Here is an 18,178-nt window from a genome sequence, read left to right as displayed (position 1 = left end):
TGGCATTTGACCAAGATATTTATCTCACCCAGCATGGGTATATGTAAAATGACACCCCAAAACACATTCCCCAACTTCTCCTGAATACGGAGATACCACATGTGTGACACTTTTTTGCAGCCTAGGTGGGCAAAGGGGCCCAAATTCCTTTTAGGAGGGCATTTTTAGACATTTGGATACCAGACTTCTTCTCACGCTTTGGGGCCCCTAAAATGCCAGGGCAGTATAACTACCCCACATGTGACCCCATTTTGGAAAGAAGACACCCCAAGGTATTCAATGAGGGGCATGGCGAGTTCATAGAAAAAAAAAAAATTTGGCACAAGTTAGCGGAAATTGATTTTTTTCTCACAAAGTCTCCCTTTCCGCTAACTTGGGACAAAAATTTAAATCTTTCATGGACTCAATAAGCCCCTCAGCAAATACCTTGGGGTGTCTTCTTTCCAAATTGGGGTCATTTGTGGGGTGTTTGTACTGCCCTGGCATTTGAGGGTCTCCGCAATCATTACATGTATGGCCAGCATTAGGAGTTTCTGCTATTCTCCTTATATTGAGCATACGGGTAATGAGATTTTTTTTTCCGTTCAGCCTCTGGGCTGAAAGAAAAAAATGAACGGCACAGATTTCTTCATTCGCATCGATCAATGTGGATGAAAAAATCTCTGCCAAAAAAAGAAAAAGGAGGGGAAAGGCGTCTGCCAGGACATAGGAGCTCCGCCCAACATCCATACCCACTTAGCTCGTATGCCCTGGCAAACCAGATTTCTCCATTCACATCAATCGATGTGGATGAATAAATCATTGCCGGGATTTTTTTTTTTATATATACAAAGTGTTTGCCAAAGTATATGAACACCGCCACCTCCTCAGCTCATATGCCTCGGCAAACGTATCTTTTACTGCAGAGGAGAAATCTCGTCTTGCAGCGCCGCATACACAGACTTGCGTGTAATCTGACAGCAGCGCAATGCTTCTGTCAGAATGCACATCAGTGCTGCAGCTAGTCGATCGATTGGTCCACCTAGAAGGTAAAAAAAAAAAAAAAAAAAGAAAAAACCAGGCCGCAACGCAATAAATTTATTAACTTTTGAACCAAACATATAAACTTTTTTGAACTTTTTTAACTGAACGTTAACTTTTTTACTTACCGGTAATTTTTTTTTTGTTTAGTTTTTTTTACCTTTTATAGAACAAACCTCTCCTTCCCCATGGGACAATGTGCAAAGCGCAAATCGCCCAAAGATGTGGCGAAGTACGTTATGCACTTTATCCCAGGTGAAAGGAGAGGTTTGCAGCAGCTGTGAGTAAAAGGGCCCTAATAGCCCTGTGTGCCTGTCCTGTGAGATGCAATCCCTATGCTAAGTGTACCTGTGTGTGGTACTTCCGGAAACACTCTCCAAAGCATAGGGCAGGGTGGTCAGGACAGTCAGGACAGAAATAGCGGGTGTCACGCCTTATTCCACTCCTGCTACAGACACAACATCTTTTTCGGGGTGACGGTTGGGTTGAGGTACCAGGAACGACACTGGGGAAATGTCGCTCGTGTAGACGGGTAACTACACTGGGGGATGGGGCCACAGAACCTTCTGGATACAGGAGGTTCTCGATGATCTCTTCCTGGAATTTGAGGAAGGATCCTGTTCTCCCAGCCTTACTGTAGAGAACAAAACTATTGTACAGAGCCAATTGAATCAAATATACAGACACCTTCTTATACCAGCGTCTGGTGCGTCGGGAAACTAAATACGGAGACAACATCTGGTCATTGAAGTCCACCCCTTCCATGAGCAAATTATAGTCGTGGACTGAGAGGGGCTTTTCAATGACACGGGTTGCTCGCTCAATTTGTATTGTCGTGTCTGCGTGAATGGAGGAGAGCATGTAAACGTCACGCTTGTCTCTCCATTTCACCGCGAGCAGTTCTTCGTTACACAAGGCAGCCCTCTCCCCCCTTGCAAGACGGGTGGTAACGAGCCGTTGGGGGAAGCCCACGCGACTAGTTCGCGCGGTGCCACAGGCGCAAATCCGTTCTAGAAACAAATGCCTAAAGAGGGCCACACTTGTGTAGAAATTGTCCACATAAAGATGGTACCCCTTGCCAAATAAGGGTGACACCAAGTCCCAGACTGTCTTCCCACTGCTCCCCAGGTAGTCAGGGCAACCGACCGGCTCCAGGGTCTGATCTTTTCCCTCATAGATCCGAAATTTGTGGGTATAGCCTGTGGCCCTTTCCCAGAGCTTATACAATTTGACCCCATACCGGGCACGCTTGCTTGGGATGTATTGTTTGAAGCCAAGGCGCCCGGTAAAATGTATTAGGGACTCGTCTACGCAGATGTTTTGCTCGGGGGTATACAAATCTGCAAATTTCTGGCCTCCCCTACCTCCCCTGTAGTTAACTCGTTGGTGGCCAGTGGGCCCTCTCCCCTCCCTCCCTCTCCTAATTAAAATCTCCCCCCCTATCATTGGTGGCAACGGAGAGTACCGATCGGAGTCCCAGTTTAATCGCTGGGGCTCCGATCGGTAACCATGGCAACCAGGACGCTACTGCAGTCCCGGTTGCCATGGTTACTTAGCAATTTGTAGAAGCATTATACTTTCCTGCGAGCTGCGATGTCTGTGTCCGGCCGGGAGCTCCTCCTACTGGTAAGTGACAGATCATTAAGCAATGCGCCGCACAGACCTGTCACTTACCAGTAGGAGGAGCTCCCAGCCGGACACAGACATCGCAGCTCGCAGGTAAGTATAATGCTTCTACAAATTGCTAAGTAACCATGGCAACCGGGACTGCAGTAGCGTCCTGGTTGCCATGGTTACCGACCGGAGCCCCAGCGATTAAACTGGGACTCCGATCGGTACTCTCCGCTGTCACCAATGATAGGGGGGGAGATTTTAATTAGGAGGGGGAGGGAGGGGGGAGGGCCCACTGGCCACCAACGAGTTAACTACAGGGGAGGGAGGGGGGACCGGCCGCACTGGACAACAAAGAGTTAACTACAGGGGAGGGAGGGGGGGCCGGCCGCACTGGACAACAAAGAGTTAACTACAGGGGAGGGAGGGGGGGACGGCCACTCTGGACAACAAAGAGTTAACTACAGGGGAGGGAGGGGGGGCCGGCCGCACTGGCCACCAATGAGTTACCTACAGGGGAGGGAGGGGGGCCGGCCGCACTGGACAACAAAGAGTTAACTACAGGTGGGAGGGGGGGCCGGCCGCACTGGCCACCAATGAGTTAAAAACAGGGGGGGGGTCTGCCCCCTGCTGCCTGCCAGCACCTGCCAGGCAGCAGGGGGCAGTCATGTACACAGTTCTTTTAGTATATTCTAACCTGAAGCGTCCCCATCACCATGGGAACGCCTCTGTGTTAGAATATACTGTAGGATTTGAGTTTCACGATCTAACTCATATCCGACAGTATATTCTAACATAGAGGCGTTCCCATGGTGATGGGGACGCTTCAAGTTAAAATATACCATCGGATTGGAGAAAACTCTGATCCTATGGTATAAAAGGGACTCCTGACTTTACATTGAAAGTCAATGGGGGACGGATCTGTTTGAAATTGCACCATATTGTGTCAACGTCAAACGGATCCGTCCCCATTGACTTGCATTGTAATTCAGGACGGATCCGTTTGGCTCGGCACGGCCAGGCGGACACCAAAACGACTTTTTTTTCATGTCCGTGGATCCTCCAAAAATCAAGGAAGACCCACGGACGAAAAAACGGTCATGGATCACGGAAAAACGGATCCCGTTTTTGCAGACCGCAAAAAAAAACGGTCGTGTGCATGAGGCCTAAGGGCTCATGCACACGACCGTATGTATTTTGCGGTTTTGCAAAAAATGGATCTGCAAAAAATACGGAACGGACACGGAAAGAAAATATGGTCGTGTGCATGAGCCCTTACTGAGACATTATACCGTACAGGTGACGCTTTATTGTCCACTAATCAGGTGAAAGCGTCTTTATCTTCTGCAGCATATCCCCTGAGAGACTCAATAACCCATATAGGCTTTGATTGATATTATACACATCATATAATCAGCATTTCTTCTGAAACATAGTAAAACATTATATTTTGCTGTAAAACTGACTGAAGTATATAAATAAATTAGTATAAAGAATATCTTTGGTTTCATGAACACAATCATATTACACTGACAGTGTCCACACGAGAAATCGGTGGGACGTTATAGTACCTCTGTCAGCCCCCGATTTCATACACAAGGATATACACAGAAAACATGGCGCTTCCCTCCACACAGCTATAGAATGAAATTCCATCATTCTGCCTGTAGCAGTCACCAGGGGAGCTCGCTGAGTACATATTAAACCTCATTCACACGTCCGTGTCCGTGCTGCATCCATGAAGCTGTCCATGAAGGATCGGTGTTGGGTCCGTGTGTCCGTCTTTTGCTGTCCGTGTTGCATCTGTGTTTAACTGACACTGAAAACACGGACCTACGGACCGTGCTAAAACACTGATATGTGACTACACACATTCAAGTGAATGGAGACGTGTGCTGTCCGCGGAGAACACGTACAGCACACGTCCGTGAAACACTGACGTGTGAATGAGGCTTTATGCAGCATCTGCAGCAGCTCCCCCTAGTGGCAGCTGCCAGTAAGTCCAGAATTTCCCTATTTTGGGAGACTCCTGCAAATCCATAAAATGGGAAGCTCATCCCAAGCTAACTACACAAGCAGTATGGCTGCATATCCTGTTGCCTTTGTTCTTGCAAAAATGGCTGCCAGAAGTATAAGGATAAGGGCTCATGCACACAACCATATGTGTTTTTCAGTCCACAAACCACAGATACTGGCCGTGTGCATACCACCAATTTTCACCACGTGACTCTAGGGGCCCATCCTATAGTTTCATGCAAATATTGACACTTAAGGGGGTTTTCCGATTTGCATCAACATCCTTTAAAATAATCCTTTATTTATATAGGAAGCTGTAGTGTAATAGCGCACATGACCGCTGCAGCTAAACTCGGTGCTGTTCACCACTGAGGCCAGTGATTAGTTACAGCAGTCAGGTGATCAGGATGGGGAGTTTAAGTGGTTTGTTTTATTCATTTTGATTTTAACAGCATCCATGTAGTTTGGCCTCAAAAATTTGAACTTAGGCCCCCCTTCAAGCTCAGCACTTAGCACTGTACAGATACAGATACAGCAACAGAACTCTGTTACACACACACTGTCATACATGCAGGCACTCTTACATACACACACTGTCATACATGCAGCACTCTTACATACACACTATCATACATGCAGGCACTCTTACATACACACACTGTCATACATGCAGCGCTCTTACATACACACACTGTCATACATGCAGCACTCTTACATACACACACTACCATACATGCAGCACTCTTACATACACACACTGTCATACATGCAGCGCTCTTACATACACACACTATCATACATGCAGCACTCTTACATACACACACTGTCATACATGCAGCGCTCTTACATACACACACTGTCATACATGCAGCACTCTTACATACACACACTGTCATACATGCAGCGCTCTTACATACACACACTGTCACACATGCAGCACTCTTACATACACACACTGTCATACATGCAGCACTCTTACATACACACACTGTCATATATGCAGCACTCTTACATACACACACTGTCATACATGCAGCACTCTTACATACACACACTGTCATACATGCAGCACTCTTACATACACACTATCATACATGCAGCACTCTTACATACACACACTGTCATACATGCAGCGCTCTTACATACACACACTGTCATACATGCAGCACTCTTACATACACACACTGTCATACATGCAGCACTCTTACATACACACACTGTCATACATGCAGCGCTCTTACATACACACACTATCATACATGCAGCACTCTTACATACACACACTGTCATACATGCAGCGCTCTTACATACACACACTGTCATACATGCAGCACTCTTACATACACACACTGTCATACATGCAGCACTCTTACATACACACACTGTCACACATGCAGCACTCTTACATACACACACTGTCATACATGCAGCACTCTTACATACACACACTGTCATATATGCAGCACTCTTACATACACACACTGTCATACATGCAGCACTCTTACATACACACACTGTCATACATGCAGCACTCTTACATACACACACTGTCATACATGCAGCACTCTTACATACACACACTGTCACACATGCAGCACTCTTACATACACACACTGTCATACATGCAGCACTCTTACATACACACACTGTCACACATGCAGCACTCTTACATACACACACTGTCATATATGCAGCACTCTTACATACACACACTGTCATACATGCAGCACTCTTACATACACACACTGTCATACATGCAGCACTCTTACATACACACACTGTCACACATGCAGCACTCTTACATACACACACTGTCATACATGCAGCACTCTTACATACACACACTGTCATATATGCAGCACTCTTACATACACACACTGTCATACATGCAGCACTCTTACATACACACACTGTCATACATGCAGGCACTCTTACATACACACACTATCATACATGCAGCACTCTTACATACACACACTACCATACATGCAGCACTCTTACATACACACACGTCATACATGCAGCACTCTTACATACACACACTGTCATACATGCAGCACTCTTACATACACACACTGTCATATATGCAGCACTCTTACATACACACACTGTCATACATGCAGGCACTCTTACATACACACACTGTCATATATGCAGCACTCTTACATACACACACTGTCATACATGCAGCACTCTTACATACACACACTGTCATACATGCAGCACTCTTACATACACACACTATCATACATGCAGCACTCTTACATACACACACTGTCATACATGCAGCACTCTTACATACACACACTGTCACACATGCAGCACTCTTACATACACACACTGTCATACATGCAGCACTCTTACATACACACACTGTCATATATGCAGCACTCTTACATACACACACTGTCATACATGCAGCACTCTTACATACACACACTGTCATACATGCAGGCACTCTTACATACACACACTATCATACATGCAGCACTCTTACATACACACACTATCATACATGCAGCACTCTTACATACACACACTGTCATATATGCAGCACTCTTACATACACACACTGTCATACATGCAGCACTCTTACATACACACTATCATACATGCAGGCACTCTTACATACACACTGTCATACATGCAGCACTCTTATATACACACAGTCATACATGCAGGCACTCTTACATACACACAGTCATACATGCAGCACTCTTACATACACACACTGTCATACATGCAGCACTCTTACATACACACACTGTCATACATGCAGGAACTCTTACATACACACACTGTCATACATGCAGCACTCTTACATACACACACTGTCATACATGCAGCACTCTTACATACACACACTATCATACATGCAGCACTCTTACATACACACTATAATACATGCAGCACTCTTACATACACACTATCATACATGCAGCACTCTTACATACACACACTGTCATACATGCAGCACTCTTACATACACACTGTCATACATGCAGGCTCTCTTACATACACACACAGTCATACATGCAGCACTCTTACATACATACACTATCATACATGCAGGCACTCTTACATACACACTATCATACATGCAGGCACTCTTACATACACACACTGTCATACATGCAGCACTCTTACATACACACACTGTCATACATGCAAGCACTCTTACATACACACACTGTCATACATGCAGCACTCTTACATACACACTATCATACATGCAGGCACTCTTACATACACACTATCATACATGCAGCACTCTTACATACACACACTGTCATAAATGCAGCACTCTTACATACACACACTGTCATAAATGCAGCACTCTTACATACACACACTATCATACATGCAGCACTCTTACATACACACTGTGACAAACTGCCATTTGCCACTGGGCATTGTAGAGGACTTATGGCTAGCCTCCTGCCCTACGACTATGGCCCCGGGACATATTACCCTTCAAGAACAGAACTATGCCGCATGTCTGGACTGTTCTTAGGACAGAACGCGGTCAGCGGTGTATACTAAAGAATCTATGGAACTGTTTTGGGCAGGAAATTGTGCTTGCGATCGGTCATAAAGGACTTCCACTAAACTTTTGATCCGCTGGAGGGATTTGTGTGATTTTTGGAAGTGTTTATGTTTGATGTAAGCTAAATTTAAATATGTAATTTTTATGGAGATGGAATCTATGGTTTTAAAGTTACAGTGTATGTTTAAAAAACTGTATTTTTACTGTCTGTGATAGTTATGTTAATCCATAATTATATCCCAGACAGAAGGGAGGATTTTGTGTATTCGGGTGGGGATTCCTCTCCTATTGTTCCCACATGTGTATTGGTGATCTCCCTTTGTCCTGGGAGATAATTGAATTGCACTTCGGGTGTCTCTAGGGCAGAGAGGAGGAAACCATGATGCATTGTGGGGACCTGCATAAATACGGGCGGGTAGCCCTCAATAAAGAGTTCAGTTCAGTTCATGTTTTTCTAACCCTTCAAAACGCAGCCTCGTCTCGTTATTGGAGGGAATTGCTGCATCACGCTGGGGATTGCTATGCTCTGCATATTCCCTGGAGGAGAGATCTTTCCCACACGGTCCTGAATGCTGGAGGTTTATTCAGGGTGGAAGGAAGACTGCGCGGCTCCAGTTAAGCTACGGCGGTTGTGGAGTCTGCGGTGGTTGTGGTGTCCAGTGCGGTGCTTGTGGTCCTCGGCGCAAGCTAGGAAGCGTCCATTAACGGAAGCGGATCCGTTACATTGGTGGCAAGCGGTGGAATGGCTTCCCTAGTGCGAGGAGCAGCATCCTGGGAACACCAAGCAGAGCTGGAGTATTGGTATAGCCACGTACGGTTTGACGCTATGCTGAAGAGGCGGTTGGCTATCTACGGGCCCCACCTAACAGAGGAACTTGTACCGGAAGTGAGGAGAGAACTGGCGGAGTATCTGCAGCAGGAAGCAGAATATCGGGCAGAGATAGCGAAGTATTCCGTCCCTGCGCCCCAGCAAAAACGTGAGTTACAGTCCTTCCCCCCCAGCGGCAGTGTGTACCCCAGGGGGCTGAAGGTGTCGTCCTTCCCCCCCAGCGGCAGTGTGTACCCCAGGGGGCCGAAGGTGTCGTCCTTCCCCCCCAGCGGCAGTGTGTACTCCAGGGGGGCGAAGGTGTCGTCCTTCCCCCCCAGCGGCAGTGTGTACCCCAGGGGGCCGAAGGTGTCGTCCTTCCCCCCCAGCGGCAGTGTGTACCCCAGGGGGCCGAAGGTGTCGTCCTTCCCCCCTAGCGGCAGTGGGTACCCCAGGGGGCCGAAGGTGTCGTCCTTCCCCCCCAGCGGCAGTGTGTACCCCAGGGGGCCGAAGGTGTTGTCCTTCCCCCCCAGCGGCAGTGTGTACCCCAGGGAGCTGAAGGTGTCGTCCTTCCTCCCCAGCAACAGTGTGTACCCCAGGGGGCCGAAGGTGTCGTCCTTCCCCCCCAGCGGCAGTGTGTACCCCAGGGAGCTGAAGGTGTCATCCTTCCTCCCCAGCGGCAGTGTGTACCCCAGGGGGCCGAAGGTGTCGTCCTTCCCCCCCAGCGGCAGTGTGAACCCCAGGGAGCTGATGGTGTCCTCCTTCCCCCCCAGCGGCAGTGTGTACCCCAGGGAGCTGAAGGTGTCGTCCTTACTCCCCAGCGGCAGCCTGTGTTTCAGGGAGAGGAGCGAAGTACCCTCTCTCCCCAGCGGCAGCTTACCATGACAAGGGGGGACACCAATCGCCCAGACAGCGCAGATGGGACCGTGGTCTCTGCGCCTGACCTACCGGGATGCTGGACAGCCTGTCCAGATCCCCCACTACCCTCACCAGGACAACAGGAGGAGGGGGTAAGTACAAATTCCCCTCCCCAGTTAACTCCTAACGTGGCCTCAGGGTTAACAGAGGCGATGTTAACCCCTGCTGACTCCCATGTTCCTCTGGCTACTGAGCCGGACTATGGTCTCAGCACCCCAGCAGAAGAGCTGGCAGCTGGGCAGAGTGCAGTCGGCCTCTGCCCTCCCTCAAGTCCCCACAGCATGTTGCCCCATCACCACAGCAAAATACCCAGGTGCAGTAACTGTTTCTTGTGGGTGGGTCACCCTTGTACCTGTTTGTTGTGGGTGGGCTACTCGGGCATCTGGTTACTGTGGGATGGTGGATCGACTAACGGAGGCACTGACCGACAGAAGGTCAGGTGCCTGGTTAGTCTTCCCCCCCCAAAGGGGAGATGTGTGACAAACTGCCATTTGCCACTGGGCATTGTAGAGGACTTATGGCTAGCCTCCTGCCCTACGACTATGGCCCCGGGACATATTACCCTTCAAGAACAGAACTATGCCGCATGTCTGGACTGTTCTTAGGACCGAACGCAGTCAGCGGTGTATACTAAAGAATCTATGGAACTGTTTTGGGCAGGAAATTGTGCTTGCGATCGGTCATAAAGGACTTCCACTAAACTTTTGATCCGCTGGAGGGATTTGTGTGATTTTTGGAAGTGTTTATGTTTGATGTAAGCTAAATTTAAATATGTAATTTTTATGAAGATGGAATGTATGGTTTTAAAGTTACAGTGTATGTTTAAAAAACTGTATTTTTACTGTCTGTGATAGTTATGTTAATCCATAATTATATCCCAGACAGAAGGGAGGATTTTGTGTATTCGGGTGGGGATTCCTCTCCTATTGTTCCCACATGTGTATTGGTGATCTCCCTTTGTCCTGGGAGATAATTGAATTGCACTTCGGGTGTCTCTAGGGCAGAGAGGAGGAAACCATGATGCATTGTGGGGACCTGCATAAATACGGGCGGGTAGCCCTCAATAAAGAGTTCAGTTCATGTTTTTCTAACCCTTCATAACGCAGCCTCGTCTCGTTATTGGAGGGAATTGCTGCATCACGCTGGGGATTGCTATGCTCTGCATATTCCCTGGAGGAGAGATCTTTCCCACACGGTCCTGAATGCTGGAGGTTCATTCAGGGTGGAAGGAAGACGGCGCGGCTCCAGTTAAGCTACGGCGGTTGTGGAGTCTGCGGTGGTTGTGGTGTCCAGTGCGGTGCTTGTGGTCCTCGGCGCAAGCTAGGAAGCGTCCATTAACGGAAGCGGATCCGTAACACACACACTATCATACATGCATGTACTCTTACATACACACACTATCATACATGCAGCACTCTTACATACACACACTGTCATACATGCAGGCACTCTTACATACACACACTGTCATACATGCAGCACTCTTACATACACACAATGTCTTACATGCAGGCACTCTTACATACACACACTATCATACATGCAGCACTCTTACATACACACTATCATACATGCAGGCACTCTTACATACACACACTATCATACATGCAGACACTCTTACATACACACACAGTCATACATGAAGCACTCTTACATACACACACTATCATACATACAGCACTCTTACATACACACACTATCATACATGCAGGCACTCTTACATACACACACTATCATACATGCAGCACTCTTACATACACACACACTATCATACATGCAGCACTCTTACATACACACACAGTCATACATGCAGCGCTCTTACATACACACACTATCATACATGCAGCGCTCTTACATACACACACTATCATACATGCAGTGCTCTTACATACACACACTATCATACATGCATGTACTCTTACATACACACACTATCATACATGCAGGCACTCTTACATACACACACTATCATACATGCAGCACTCTTACATACACACACTATCATACATGCAGCACTCTTACATACACACACTATCATACATGCAGGCACTCTTACATACACACACTGTCATACATGCAGCGCTCTTACATACACACACTGTCATACATGCAGCACTCTTACATACACACAATATCATACATGCAGCACTCTTACATACACACTGTGACAAACTGCCATTTGCCACTGGGCATTGTAGAGGACTTATGGCTAGCCTCCTGCCCTACGACTATGGCCCCGGGACATATTACCCTTCAAGAACAGAACTATGCCGCATGTCTGGACTGTTCTTAGGACAGAACGCGGTCAGCGGTGTATACTAAAGAATCTATGGAACTGTTTTGGGCAGGAAATTGTGCTTGCGATCGGTCATAAAGGACTTCCACTAAACTTTTGATCCGCTGGAGGGATTTGTGTGATTTTTGGAAGTGTTTATGTTTGATGTAAGCTAAATTTAAATATGTAATTTTTATGGAGATGGAATCTATGGTTTTAAAGTTACAGTGTATGTTTAAAAAACTGTATTTTTACTGTCTGTGATAGTTATGTTAATCCATAATTATATCCCAGACAGAAGGGAGGATTTTGTGTATTCGGGTGGGGATTCCTCTCCTATTGTTCCCACATGTGTATTGGTGATCTCCCTTTGTCCTGGGAGATAATTGAATTGCACTTCGGGTGTCTCTAGGGCAGAGAGGAGGAAACCATGATGCATTGTGGGGACCTGCATAAATACGGGCGGGTAGCCCTCAATAAAGAGTTCAGTTCAGTTCATGTTTTTCTAACCCTTCAAAACGCAGCCTCGTCTCGTTATTGGAGGGAATTGCTGCATCACGCTGGGGATTGCTATGCTCTGCATATTCCCTGGAGGAGAGATCTTTCCCACACGGTCCTGAATGCTGGAGGTTTATTCAGGGTGGAAGGAAGACTGCGCGGCTCCAGTTAAGCTACGGCGGTTGTGGAGTCTGCGGTGGTTGTGGTGTCCAGTGCGGTGCTTGTGGTCCTCGGCGCAAGCTAGGAAGCGTCCATTAACGGAAGCGGATCCGTTACATTGGTGGCAAGCGGTGGAATGGCTTCCCTAGTGCGAGGAGCAGCATCCTGGGAACACCAAGCAGAGCTGGAGTATTGGTATAGCCACGTACGGTTTGACGCTATGCTGAAGAGGCGGTTGGCTATCTACGGGCCCCACCTAACAGAGGAACTTGTACCGGAAGTGAGGAGAGAACTGGCGGAGTATCTGCAGCAGGAAGCAGAATATCGGGCAGAGATAGCGAAGTATTCCGTCCCTGCGCCCCAGCAAAAACGTGAGTTACAGTCCTTCCCCCCCAGCGGCAGTGTGTACCCCAGGGGGCTGAAGGTGTCGTCCTTCCCCCCCAGCGGCAGTGTGTACCCCAGGGGGCCGAAGGTGTCGTCCTTCCCCCCCAGCGGCAGTGTGTACTCCAGGGGGGCGAAGGTGTCGTCCTTCCCCCCCAGCGGCAGTGTGTACCCCAGGGGGCCGAAGGTGTCGTCCTTCCCCCCCAGCGGCAGTGTGTACCCCAGGGGGCCGAAGGTGTCGTCCTTCCCCCCTAGCGGCAGTGGGTACCCCAGGGGGCCGAAGGTGTCGTCCTTCCCCCCCAGCGGCAGTGTGTACCCCAGGGGGCCGAAGGTGTTGTCCTTCCCCCCCAGCGGCAGTGTGTACCCCAGGGAGCTGAAGGTGTCGTCCTTCCTCCCCAGCAACAGTGTGTACCCCAGGGGGCCGAAGGTGTCGTCCTTCCCCCCCAGCGGCAGTGTGTACCCCAGGGAGCTGAAGGTGTCATCCTTCCTCCCCAGCGGCAGTGTGTACCCCAGGGGGCCGAAGGTGTCGTCCTTCCCCCCCAGCGGCAGTGTGAACCCCAGGGAGCTGATGGTGTCCTCCTTCCCCCCCAGCGGCAGTGTGTACCCCAGGGAGCTGAAGGTGTCGTCCTTACTCCCCAGCGGCAGCCTGTGTTTCAGGGAGAGGAGCGAAGTACCCTCTCTCCCCAGCGGCAGCTTACCATGACAAGGGGGGACACCAATCGCCCAGACAGCGCAGATGGGACCGTGGTCTCTGCGCCTGACCTACCGGGATGCTGGACAGCCTGTCCAGATCCCCCACTACCCTCACCAGGACAACAGGAGGAGGGGGTAAGTACAAATTCCCCTCCCCAGTTAACTCCTAACGTGGCCTCAGGGTTAACAGAGGCGATGTTAACCCCTGCTGACTCCCATGTTCCTCTGGCTACTGAGCCGGACTATGGTCTCAGCACCCCAGCAGAAGAGCTGGCAGCTGGGCAGAGTGCAGTCGGCCTCTGCCCTCCCTCAAGTCCCCACAGCATGTTGCCCCATCACCACAGCAAAATACCCAGGTGCAGTAACTGTTTCTTGTGGGTGGGTCACCCTTGTACCTGTTTGTTGTGGGTGGGCTACTCGGGCATCTGGTTACTGTGGGATGGTGGATCGACTAACGGAGGCACTGACCGACAGAAGGTCAGGTGCCTGGTTAGTCTTCCCCCCCCAAAGGGGAGATGTGTGACAAACTGCCATTTGCCACTGGGCATTGTAGAGGACTTATGGCTAGCCTCCTGCCCTACGACTATGGCCCCGGGACATATTACCCTTCAAGAACAGAACTATGCCGCATGTCTGGACTGTTCTTAGGACCGAACGCAGTCAGCGGTGTATACTAAAGAATCTATGGAACTGTTTTGGGCAGGAAATTGTGCTTGCGATCGGTCATAAAGGACTTCCACTAAACTTTTGATCCGCTGGAGGGATTTGTGTGATTTTTGGAAGTGTTTATGTTTGATGTAAGCTAAATTTAAATATGTAATTTTTATGAAGATGGAATGTATGGTTTTAAAGTTACAGTGTATGTTTAAAAAACTGTATTTTTACTGTCTGTGATAGTTATGTTAATCCATAATTATATCCCAGACAGAAGGGAGGATTTTGTGTATTCGGGTGGGGATTCCTCTCCTATTGTTCCCACATGTGTATTGGTGATCTCCCTTTGTCCTGGGAGATAATTGAATTGCACTTCGGGTGTCTCTAGGGCAGAGAGGAGGAAACCATGATGCATTGTGGGGACCTGCATAAATACGGGCGGGTAGCCCTCAATAAAGAGTTCAGTTCATGTTTTTCTAACCCTTCATAACGCAGCCTCGTCTCGTTATTGGAGGGAATTGCTGCATCACGCTGGGGATTGCTATGCTCTGCATATTCCCTGGAGGAGAGATCTTTCCCACACGGTCCTGAATGCTGGAGGTTCATTCAGGGTGGAAGGAAGACGGCGCGGCTCCAGTTAAGCTACGGCGGTTGTGGAGTCTGCGGTGGTTGTGGTGTCCAGTGCGGTGCTTGTGGTCCTCGGCGCAAGCTAGGAAGCGTCCATTAACGGAAGCGGATCCGTAACACACACACTATCATACATGCATGTACTCTTACATACACACACTATCATACATGCAGCACTCTTACATACACACACTGTCATACATGCAGGCACTCTTACATACACACACTGTCATACATGCAGCACTCTTACATACACACAATGTCTTACATGCAGGCACTCTTACATACACACACTATCATACATGCAGCACTCTTACATACACACTATCATACATGCAGGCACTCTTACATACACACACTATCATACATGCAGACACTCTTACATACACACACAGTCATACATGAAGCACTCTTACATACACACACTATCATACATACAGCACTCTTACATACACACACTATCATACATGCAGGCACTCTTACATACACACACTATCATACATGCAGCACTCTTACATACACACACACTATCATACATGCAGCACTCTTACATACACACACAGTCATACATGCAGCGCTCTTACATACACACACTATCATACATGCAGCGCTCTTACATACACACACTATCATACATGCAGTGCTCTTACATACACACACTATCATACATGCATGTACTCTTACATACACACACTATCATACATGCAGGCACTCTTACATACACACACTATCATACATGCAGCACTCTTACATACACACACTATCATACATGCAGCACTCTTACATACACACACTATCATACATGCAGCACTCTTACATACACACACTATCATACATGCAGCACTCTTACATACACACACTATCATACATGCATGTACTCTTACATACACACACTATCATACATGCAGGCACTCTTACATACACACACTGTCATACATGCAGCACTCTTACATACACACACTATCATACATGCAGCACTCTTACATACACACACTATCATACATGCAGCACTCTTACATACACACACTGTCATACATGCAGCACTCTTACATACACACTATCATACATGCAGCGCTCTTACATACACACACTATCATACATGCAGGCACTCTTACATACACACACTGTCATACATGCAGCACTCTTACATACACACACTATCATACATGCAGCACTCTTACATACACACACTGTCATACATGCAGCACTCTTACATACACACACTGTCATACATGCAGCACTCTTTTAGATCAATTACAATATATGTAGATTCCTCCCTCACCTCATGGCCCTCTGTATTGCTAGCTGTGTTCCCAGGTACTGAGCCAGGCTGCTCCTCCTCCTCGCAGCAGGGCTGGGCTCCAGACTGATCACAAAGGGAGCAGTCCTTTTAGCAGAGCTGCATCATTGGAGGAGATCCCGTCAGTGCTATTGACTGACAGGTTTTAGACCAATCAGCACTCCTGTTCACAGAAAGGCTTATTGTACACGAACGTGTGCGCCACGTGGCCGTATTGCGGACCGTAGGCGCGGAACGGAAGCCTATGGAAGCACTAGGGAGTGCTTCCGGGGTGTTTCGTCCCGTACTTCCGTTCCGCATAAAGATAGAACATGTCCTATTGTTTTGCGGAACAGCCAGATTGCAGACCCATTAAAGTGAATGGGTCCGCGATCCACTGCAGCTGCCCCACAATTTGCGGGCCGCAGTACGGCCACTGGGCGCACACAAATTTACATAAAATGGTGGCAAAATGCCGTGTTTTTTTTGCCGCGATTTTATGAAAATCAGATCATGTGGAAACAGCCTTACTGACCAGGAGCACTGATTACACAAAAACTTGTCAGTTCCCATGAATCAGCGCTGGTATGGAGCCCTCCTTCTCATTTAGGATGAATCGCAGACGGAGGAGTGGAGCTTATTGCAGACAGCTTCTAAGCAAGGAAGCTCACTTGCTGGTTCAGGGGCCCACCGAGGATTTCCCCAGCTCCCCGTTGGGCGTCCGAGCCTGCGAACTGCAAAAAATATGATTGTGTGCATGAGGCCTAAATGCCAACATTACCTTTACATCTGATTTACCAGTATATGGCATTTTTGGGTGTTTAAAGCCTCATTCAAACATCCATGTCTGTGCTGAAAAAGTGGGCATTGATGCCTCCTTGATGATGTCAATGATGAATTCGTATTGGGTCCGTGTGTCCGTTTTTTGCCGTCCGTGTGTCATCCGGTCATCCGTGTTTCACTAACACTGAACAGCTGAAAAATAATTTTCATAATATCCTTTCCTAAAGATCATTGAAACGCGGATGGCATTCGTGTTGCATCCGTGGTTTTCACGGACCCGTAGACTTAGGCCTCATGCACAAGACAGTGGTGTGTTTTGCGGTCTGCAAATCACGGATCCGCAAAACACGGATGGCGTCTGTGCGCGTTACGCAATTTGCGGAACGGCACGGATAGCCTTCAATTTAAAAGCCTATTCTTGTCCGCAAAGCGCGGACAAGAATAGGACATGTTATATTTTTTTAGCGGGGCCACGGAACGGAGCAACGGATGCGGACAGCACACGGAGTACTGTCCGCATCTTTTGCGGCCCCATTGAAGTGAATCAATGAAGTGCTGCAAAACGGCGGCTCGGATGCGGACCCAAACAACGGCCGTGTGCATAAGGCCTAATGGGCATGATGGATCCGTGAACGCGGACAAAATAGAGCATGCATCCGTGCTAAAAACACTGACCCACGGACCGTGCTAAAACACTGATGTGTGAATACACACATTAAAATGAATGGGGACGTGAGCTGTCCGTGGAGAACACGTACAGTACATGTCCGTGGAACATTGACGTGTGAATGGGGCTTAATCCTTTGAAGCATATTTTTTTTCTACTTACAAAAAGTGACTTCTGCAGTACAGATTTACAATAGTTACAGATTTACAAGGCTCGGCGTGATCACACTTTATATCTTCATATCT

At 48.1% G+C, this 18,178-nt stretch overlaps 1 protein-coding gene across 1 annotated transcript in view; it reads left to right on the top strand.

Moving 5' to 3' along the window:
* Positions 1 to 18,178, top strand: part of MTUS2 (microtubule associated scaffold protein 2) — a 505,095-nt gene that overhangs the window by 410,470 nt on the left and 76,447 nt on the right.

The sequence above is a fragment of the Bufo bufo genome, chromosome 3, assembly GCF_905171765.1.
Source record: "Bufo bufo chromosome 3, aBufBuf1.1, whole genome shotgun sequence".
Lineage (NCBI taxonomy): Eukaryota > Metazoa > Chordata > Amphibia > Anura > Bufonidae > Bufo > Bufo bufo.
This window is presented reverse-complemented; position numbering and strand designations above follow the sequence as displayed.